This window comes from Haliotis asinina, chromosome 12 (assembly GCF_037392515.1).
Source record: "Haliotis asinina isolate JCU_RB_2024 chromosome 12, JCU_Hal_asi_v2, whole genome shotgun sequence".
In the NCBI taxonomy this organism is placed as follows: Eukaryota; Metazoa; Mollusca; class Gastropoda; order Lepetellida; family Haliotidae; genus Haliotis; species Haliotis asinina.
The window spans coordinates 757,296-766,133 of record NC_090291.1 but is presented as its reverse complement, the minus strand read 5'-3'; positions in this window follow the sequence as shown (position 1 = coordinate 766,133).

The following is an 8,838-nucleotide window of genomic DNA, read 5'->3' as shown; positions in this document are numbered from 1 at the left end:
AATTGCAACATTCAATCAATAATGGCTGATATTGATGAATATTCAACATTACATTGATATTAAAAAATTGAAAAGATTTTCTCTTTAGAAAGGTGTCTCGAAAATGTAAAATCAAAAGACCTTAGAATAACATTACTCAGAATTGGTGAGCTTCCAGTTTATAAACATATTGGTAGACGAGATGGAATTCCACGTCAGTATCGATATTGTAAGTTATGTAAATTAAATTATGTAGAGGATGATATTCATTTCTTTATAATGCCCAGCATGTTACGAATTATGGGTTGAACACCTTGAATATGCACCATGTACATCAATGAAGATGTCATGCTCGTTAGTCTTCAGAATGAACATCCAACCTATTTACTGCCATCTCAAATTATGTTAAAGATGCCTTATTTTGCGCATTTCGCTCTTACAGCAACTCATAAACGTCTTCATTTGTTAACATCGTATGTGGACCGAAGGTCTTTCTACCGAATAAAAGATTGATTGATTGGTTGATTGGTTGATTGTATTCTGAAATATGTATGAATGCCCCAGATTATTTTAAATTGAAAATGGGCTTCTTTGAGAACTGAGATTCTGAACATAAGGAAATCTAAATTTGCTTCATAGCACTACAGAAAGGGTTGAGCACAAGGGGAAATAATGCGGTGTAGGAACTGTGAGATAGGTTGATGAACACCCCAGTAATACACATTACTGTACTCAACAGACAGTGGACTATTCCATTGTAGCCATGGGTGGTACCCTCATTAACCTTCTAGTTCAACTCACTGGACAGTGGACTATTCCATTATACCGATGGGTCTAACCTTCTAGTTCCGTGGCTGTCAATCTGTGATAATACGGCAAACTATAGCATCCCCTTTCTCATGTGCATAATCCTGGTGTCACAAATGTTCATTATTTATAGGTACTGCTTCCCCAGCGTCACTGCCATGGAGCTGAGACAAAGAGGCCGTAGACAATATAAAGTAATCAATACAACAATCAATAAAACAACAATCATAAATAAAGCCACTGGAAATCGAGACCATCGGTTGGAAGTTAATCAATGCCAACTTCTCGATGGCAAGAAGAACTTGTCCTGCTCCGTAATGGTGTTGATATTGTATGGCAATGATTGCATAATGGTGCTAGAGTTCATGCTCCCACGCATGAGAAGACAAACTGTTCTGCCACTTTCCGAATGATTTTAGCCACTAAAATGTTTATCGTGAGTAAAGCACCGTACATATATCAGTCACTACGAACAATGACTCAGATATCAACATAATAGCCTTAACTACTTCAAGACATTGTACCTGCCTCGGTAAACCCTTGAGTGCTACCCCTGCCATTCAAAACAATAGGTCGATAGAGATCGGAACGCTGAATTAATGTCGGGCCTTTGGCATTGGCATGCAACTGTTAAACAGTATCTATACATCAATGAAGATTGAAGTGCTCTTGGTACACTGTTCCCGGGCTGCATTCCTGTGTTGGCTTTAGATGCATCCAGGTAAGTATGTAGTCCTCTAATTCTATATGACCCGTGAAGGTAGAATAGACCTTCAGCAACCCATGCTTGCCATAAAAGGCGACTGGGGCAAAGAGGCGACTAACGGGATCGGGTGTTCAGGTTCCCTGACTTGATTGACGCATGTCATCGGTTCCCAAATGCGCAGATCGATGCTCATGCTATTGGTCACTGGATTGTCTGGTCCAGGCTTTATTTACAGACCACACTGCCATATAGCTGGAATATTTCTGAGTGCGGCGTAAAACTAAAGTCACTCACTCTAATTCTATATTTGATAAAATGTGACATATTGTGGGTTAAGTATGAGAGAACCTTGTGCTGAGAAATGTGTTTTATACATAATGGGAGTGACATTTGGAGGGGATTTACCAATCCTGATAGAAGTAATATGAAAATATCAATGACAAATAATCGGTTTTCAATGGTCAGCACCGAAACTCTTATGACACTAGATAGCAACAAGAAGTCGGAAACAAATAAACATTTCCTCGTGTTTATATTTGCAGTATGAGGTGCGATATCTCTAAATGCTATATTTTGTTCAGTGTAAATGTACATGAAAGAAAGTCACTTATGGCCTCATGCTTGTGGTGAAAGGCGACTAGCGGTATCGGGTGATCGGGCTCGCTGACTTGGCGTGCAAATGGCATCGTGGAGATAGATGATGATATTGGTTACTGGATTGCCTAGTCCGGGCTTAATTACTTAATTACAGAACACCGTCATGTTGCTATAAACTTACTAAGTGTGAACAGAAAAGTAATGCCCCAACTTCACAGCGTATTCATAATTGTTCAGTTATTCTCTACATGTAAATGTGGGTAATCAGTTTTCGCAGTATTGATGATCCTGTAAGCCGAACATGCTTTTCTTTATTTAGCGTAGGCAGTGGAATGGCTTAGCTTTGTACAGGGGTGGTAACTGCGGGTGGCGTGTATGAGGCGTGCAGAAAAGCGTGCAGTGTGGAGCGTGAGACGAATGTGTGCATCGCTGTCGGAGAAAAGATGATGTACAGTTTGTTTTTTTGGGGGGATGCATTGATTCTGCCAAGAAATTTGTAACTGATATATTTATTTGCATATGCATGCGTGGTGTATGTACTTAAGAAATATTATATATATAAGTACACTTAATAGCCAAAATGTTGAAAGCTACCACCATTATCATGTGAAACGTGCATGTTTCACCGCATCTTGAATGACAAGTAATAATAGGGTAATAAGTAAGTTAGTAAGGTACAAAGGTATTATTTTATATGTAGGGGTATCATCCAAATAAGCCTCTGGTTTGAATGGTTTCAGCTTGAACCTGCTACTTGTGATTTATTGTACAACACTACTAATGTGCACTACCTTACTGCCACAGAATATAGCAGTGTTTATGAGCTTATGGCAGAATCGGCTATTGTTGACTTTTGAAACTCACAGTAAATGTATTCATTTTCAAAGTATGCTGCTGTCAGACACAGCAATGGTATTCTTTACGTTAACTGATGCTGCTGTCAGACACAGCAATGGTATTCTTTACGTTAACTGATGCTGCTGTCAGACACAGCAATGGTATTCTTTACGTTAACTGATGCTGCTGTCAGACACAGCAATGGTATTCTTTACGCTAACTGATGCTGCTGTCAGACACAGCAATGGTATTCTTTACGCTAACTGATGCTGCTGTCAGACACAGCAATGGTATTCTTTACGCTAACTGATGCTGCTGTCAGACACAGCAATGGTATTCTTTACGCTAACTGATGCTGCTGTCAGACACAGCAATGGTATTCTTTACGCTAGCTGATGCTGCTGTCAGACACAGCAATGGTATTCTTTACGTTAACTGATGCTGCTGTCAGACACAGCAATGGTATTCTTTACGCTAACTGATGCTGCTGTCAGACACAGCAATGGTATTCTTTACGTTAACTGATGCTGCTGTCAGACACAGCAATGGTATTCTTTACGCTAACTGATGCTGCTGTCAGACACAGCAATGGTATTCTTTACGTTAACCGATGCTGCTGTCAGACACAGCAATGGTATTCTTTACGTTAACTGATGCTGCTGTCAGACACAGCAATGGTATTCTTTACGTTAACTGATGCTGCTGTCAGACACAGCAATGGTATTCTTTACGCTAACTGATGCTGCTGTCAGACACAGCAATGGTATTCTTTACGTTAACTGATGCTGCTGTCAGACACAGCAATGGTATTCTTTACGTTAATTGATGCTGCTGTCAGACACAGCAATGGTATTCTTTACGTCAACTTGCGTCAGTTCAAAATGTCAGTTATTGTATCAATGCGTCATATTGTTCGAATTGTAATCAAAGTGACTCTGACAGAAATACTTTCACTGAAAGAATTGTCGGCATTTTATTGAAATATGTCTTACATGGGCACTGATTAATAACTCTTGGGTAGCAAAGACTACAGAATACCGGATACCTTCCGCCATCTTTGAAAGCAGGCGAGTGTACTTTTGGTTAGGGTTAAGCTTCAGAGATAGTGTTAGGATTAGAGTAACGTGACACTAAATAATATGGCTAGTAGGTATGGGGTATTCTGCATGTATTGTCAAGTCATGGGGCTGGTTGTTACTGATCTTACATTCAGGCACCCGTGAACGGCCACCTCCTCGTGATGGGTGCTGGGTAACGCTAAAAGCGTTGTGGACCATCTCTTACACAACTCCGTATAAATTGTCTTTACAATATATTACCAAATTAACCACTAATGAATCTAACTCTGCATATAACTGTGTGTTCAATCCCCTTCATGAGGATTTATACACCAAGAAATCTTCTCTTGTTCCGCCTCTCAGGCACAGAATTAAACCATTTATTTCTGTTTATTCTTCTTTCTTCTCCCCCTTAACTACATTTAAAAAGCCAGAAACGAATGAATCACATTATAAACAAGAATATAATCAAAAAGTAAATATAGCAATTACAAATCCTTATTTACAGATGAGTCCACGAACGGTGGCGTAGAGACTTGGATCTAGGACAATATCTACTAGAATACCAGATAACAGGTCTATTGTCACTGCAGAAGCAAACGCCATATTAACGGCTCTTAAATATATTCAAAGACACCCTAAACATAAACAATATATAATCTATTCAGACTCTCTATCTTGCCTTCAGGCTTTTAAAAACTCATTAGGTAAACATCCACTTTTAGTAGAAATTATTGAATTATAATTATAAGTTCCGACAAGGTCATCCATGTCTTCTTGTGGGTCCTCATTTGATTAGCTAATATCCACATGTCGAAAGCAGTTAGCTGCTCGGTACAGGTGTTCAGTCATCCGGGTACACGAGACAAAAAATACACATAATTTAGTGTTTTATCTGTGAAAATGACCGTACGGTTACGGAAACCGGATTTCCGGATAGGTGAGTAATTTTACAACGTTGTGAATTCGTTTTAAGGAATTGTCGTTCAGAAGACGAGTTTTCCAGATATCTGAGGTTCGGATAAACGGGGCACGACTGTATAATGATCTTGCTACTGGCCAATGCGACATCGTCTATTGTTGGTTACCCAGCCATTCCTCATTCCATACACTGATCATGGAGCTACCATTCGATGCTATATTTGTGATCTGATGCAAAAGAAGTAGGACAACCAGGTAGACATCAATATAATACATGCAATAAAACACTATATCGGTTACACCTATTTGGGTTGTCAGTCCAGATTGGAAGAGGTCATGATGAGACGATGTCGTATTGGTCACACTAGATATACTCATGGATACATATTGGAAGGTGACGATCCTCCGTTTTGTATCCCTTGTGATGAAAGAATCATGGTCAAGCATGTATTGCTTGATTGTGTTGAATATTCCATCACAAGGGATACCTATTTTAAATCACGTAATATGAAGGACCTTTTTACTAATATCAGTTCTCATTTAATTATTGCCTTTTTAAAAGAATTGGATTTGTTGAATGAATTGTAAATACATATTTGTTATTATTGGTTGTCTTGATGAGTAACTGAAATTGTTAGTGGCTGTGCCCTTAAATGGGGTTGAAGTATTGTAAAATTATTGTCCTCCTGAGAGGGTACGTAAGTCCCAAAACATTCGATGTAAATTTAAGTCTACCGAGTTTTTAATCGTAGTTTTCTTGTTATTTTAATTTTGGCTAGTATTTCGTACACTCGCCAACGGCTGAGGGGATGATGCAAATCCAGCTAGGGTCCATGCAGGTAGCAAAGGTACTGTAAGTCCCCATGGTCCCTAGTATGGTGATCTACCTTCAGTTGCTGGTGATTTAATTCAGACTTGCCCCATGGCTATGTTAATGAAGGAAATTATCAATTATTGAAAGTACGGACAACGTTTGCTGGCAGTATCAGTATTGATCTGTTTAGATCACAACTGCGTGGCGATCGATACCGTAGCATGGGTATTACCACAGGTTGACTTTAACTTCACCGGACGGTTGCCGCACTGCCCACATCTTCGAGACAAAGCAAGGTAAGATCCGGTGTGCATGTTGTAGTTGACGTGGAATTTGACATTGCCTTGTTCTTTCGTTAACGCATACGATAAACTGTAATGGATGCAGTGGACAAATGGTATTGTGCAGTCGAAGCAGGCTTAATGGTTTTCGTCATTCAAACTGAAACGCTTTGTGGATGAAACAATTGGTAAATGGGGTTTCGATTTCCAAACACTCTGTTACCGACGAGGCCATTTCAACAGACCTATGGCGTAGGTGTTTACGTCCACGTGTATATTTACTCACAGTCCAAACCATAGAGCAAAGCTTGGTTTCTCTGGGAAGAACATAGATTTCCATGGTAAATCAGATGGACAGATTGACTTAGTTGTACCAGGATCAGCTGACAGAAACTTATAGTGCATGTGTGTGTGTGTGTGCTTGTGTGTGTGTAGTTCCATTCAATGAAAGTACAGCGAGTGTGGAGTTTTACGCCATTTACAGCAATATTCTAGCAATATCACAGCAGGAGACACCAGAAAATGAGCTTCCTCAACACTAGGCTGTTACAGAATTGAATATGAATTACAGAATCACCCCTTGAGCTGTGTGCAGAACTCTGACGTTCAAGGATGTACATACATTTTGTGACCCGTGAAGGTCCCTGGGTAGAATAGGCCCTCAGCAACCCATGCTTGCCATAAAAGGCGACTATGCTTGTCGTAAGAGGCGACTAACGGGATCGGGTGGTCAGGCTTGTTGACACATGTCGTGGGTTTCCCAAATGTGCGGATTGATGTTCATGTTGTTGGTCACTGGATTGTCTGGTCCAGACTCGATTATTTACAGACCACCGCCATATAGCTCGAATATTGCTGAGTGCGGCGTAAAATTAAACTCACTCACATACATACATTTTGTTACATGTGCACCACACTTGTCGCATATGTCAGCATAATGTCATAATGATATTCTATGCTGTCTGTGCAGCCTATGCTGTCTGCATACATCTTATCTGCATGTAAAAATGGATTCTTTTATGAGGACTTGCCTTCGTTGCCCCAGATGACTATTTAAGCTGCGTTAATCCTATAGACTACCGTTTAGTCTCTGAATATATATCATTTTCATTGTAACAAATAAACCCATTTAAGCTGAAAAAGGACTGCGAGTGAGTTACAATTTAAAGTCACATCGGCAATATTTCATCCATATCATCACCATCAATACTACTTCCATATTCGTTTTTTTAACAAATACATATAATTTATAAAACTTTGTCAACGAAGGATAGTCAAACGCACAAGGTTATCGGGTATTTGTTAAAACTATATGGATGAAGGAAAATGAAAGTACTACTGTAACAATTAACGACCCGAGATACAAGTCAGCAAAAGAAACGAATAATTCAGCAACATTCTCAAGTAACAGTGCTCAGTGAGGGCATAACTAACCAGTGAGCGAATATAGTTTTATGCATGTGTTAACATAACACCATATGGAACAGTCAAGGTGTTTAATGTTGATGTTTTAGCCTGGAACATCGGCAACACATCGCATGATCGCAGACTTTAAATAGTGTGCAGCATGCCAGGATGAGATGTTCAAAGTTCCATCAAATTCAGCACGTGAAACATCTGGGGCAAGTCGCAATACTTCCGTTTGAAAACGTTATATTAGGAATTACTCGTGGAGACCCAATTTCCCAAGAGGCAAATTACAGGTTCATTTCGTGCAGATCTGTCTAATTAAGCAAGGAACACGAGAACATTTGAATCTACCATGGGCGATGTTACCTGCAGCATTGTATTCAATTATCTGTCTTCTGTACTAAGAAAGTGCCAATAGACAACCCTGTTTCAACAGCGTTCAAACTAACAAACCTGGTGAATGTACAAAGAGCCTCATACACCCGCAAAGTTCTCTCCTTGATCCACACTACCAAACTCTCCTGAGTAACTTCCTAGACTTTCCTACAAGCAAAGGTCATATTGTGATCCTTGAAAAATCATGGATTTTGGCACTGCACTTGGGGAACGAATGGGAGTACGATGCTGACAATTGAAAGCACAGGTTATATTTGGTATCACACTTTCTCACAAACGTACCGATTGTAGTATTGTCGTAAATGAACTAGCCAGTTAGGAGATAAACATACTGGCCTGGAAAATCTGAGGTATATAACGAAATTCTAATGGCTCTAAATTTAAAAACGTCTTGTGTTGAAATTGTAATAAGACAGGTAGACAGAGAGAAAATAAACGTATGTGAGTATAGAACTTATATAGAATTTATCTTTCAATGTATGTATGCTAGTCCATGAATGCAATAGGGTTAGTTGGGGGCCCAGGTCGTCCTTACCCTGCCTCCTAGACATAGCATCCTGCAACCGACCAAGGGAGTGGAGCGCCGGAGCTACTACCTTGACAATGTTGAACGGCCATAATCAGTAGGTAACTGTCGTAGGGTTTATTTTACTATGACTTCAGTAAATACTGAATTGTGATTGGTTGATCAAAGACAAATAGAGGTATACAATCATGATACAGATGAACGCACTGTGTTGGAAAATACGATAAAAGCGCGGTACAAAGACACAGTTGTCATTATATTATAATAAGGATCGAATGACATAATGTGCTTCTGTGGCATGTTCAGCTTCACCCAAGACCGTTGCTTGTCGGGGCCGACGTAGGAGATTGTTCTCAGTTTGCCGAGCAGATATACTGCTTATAGTAAGCAACGTACGCGTACATCTTATGTTTGTTTACAAGAAATATGCGACGAGAGGTATTGTTAAACAGACTGAGACAGCAGCTCCTGGCCACGTGACGATCTAAGGAGCCAAATGATGTCCG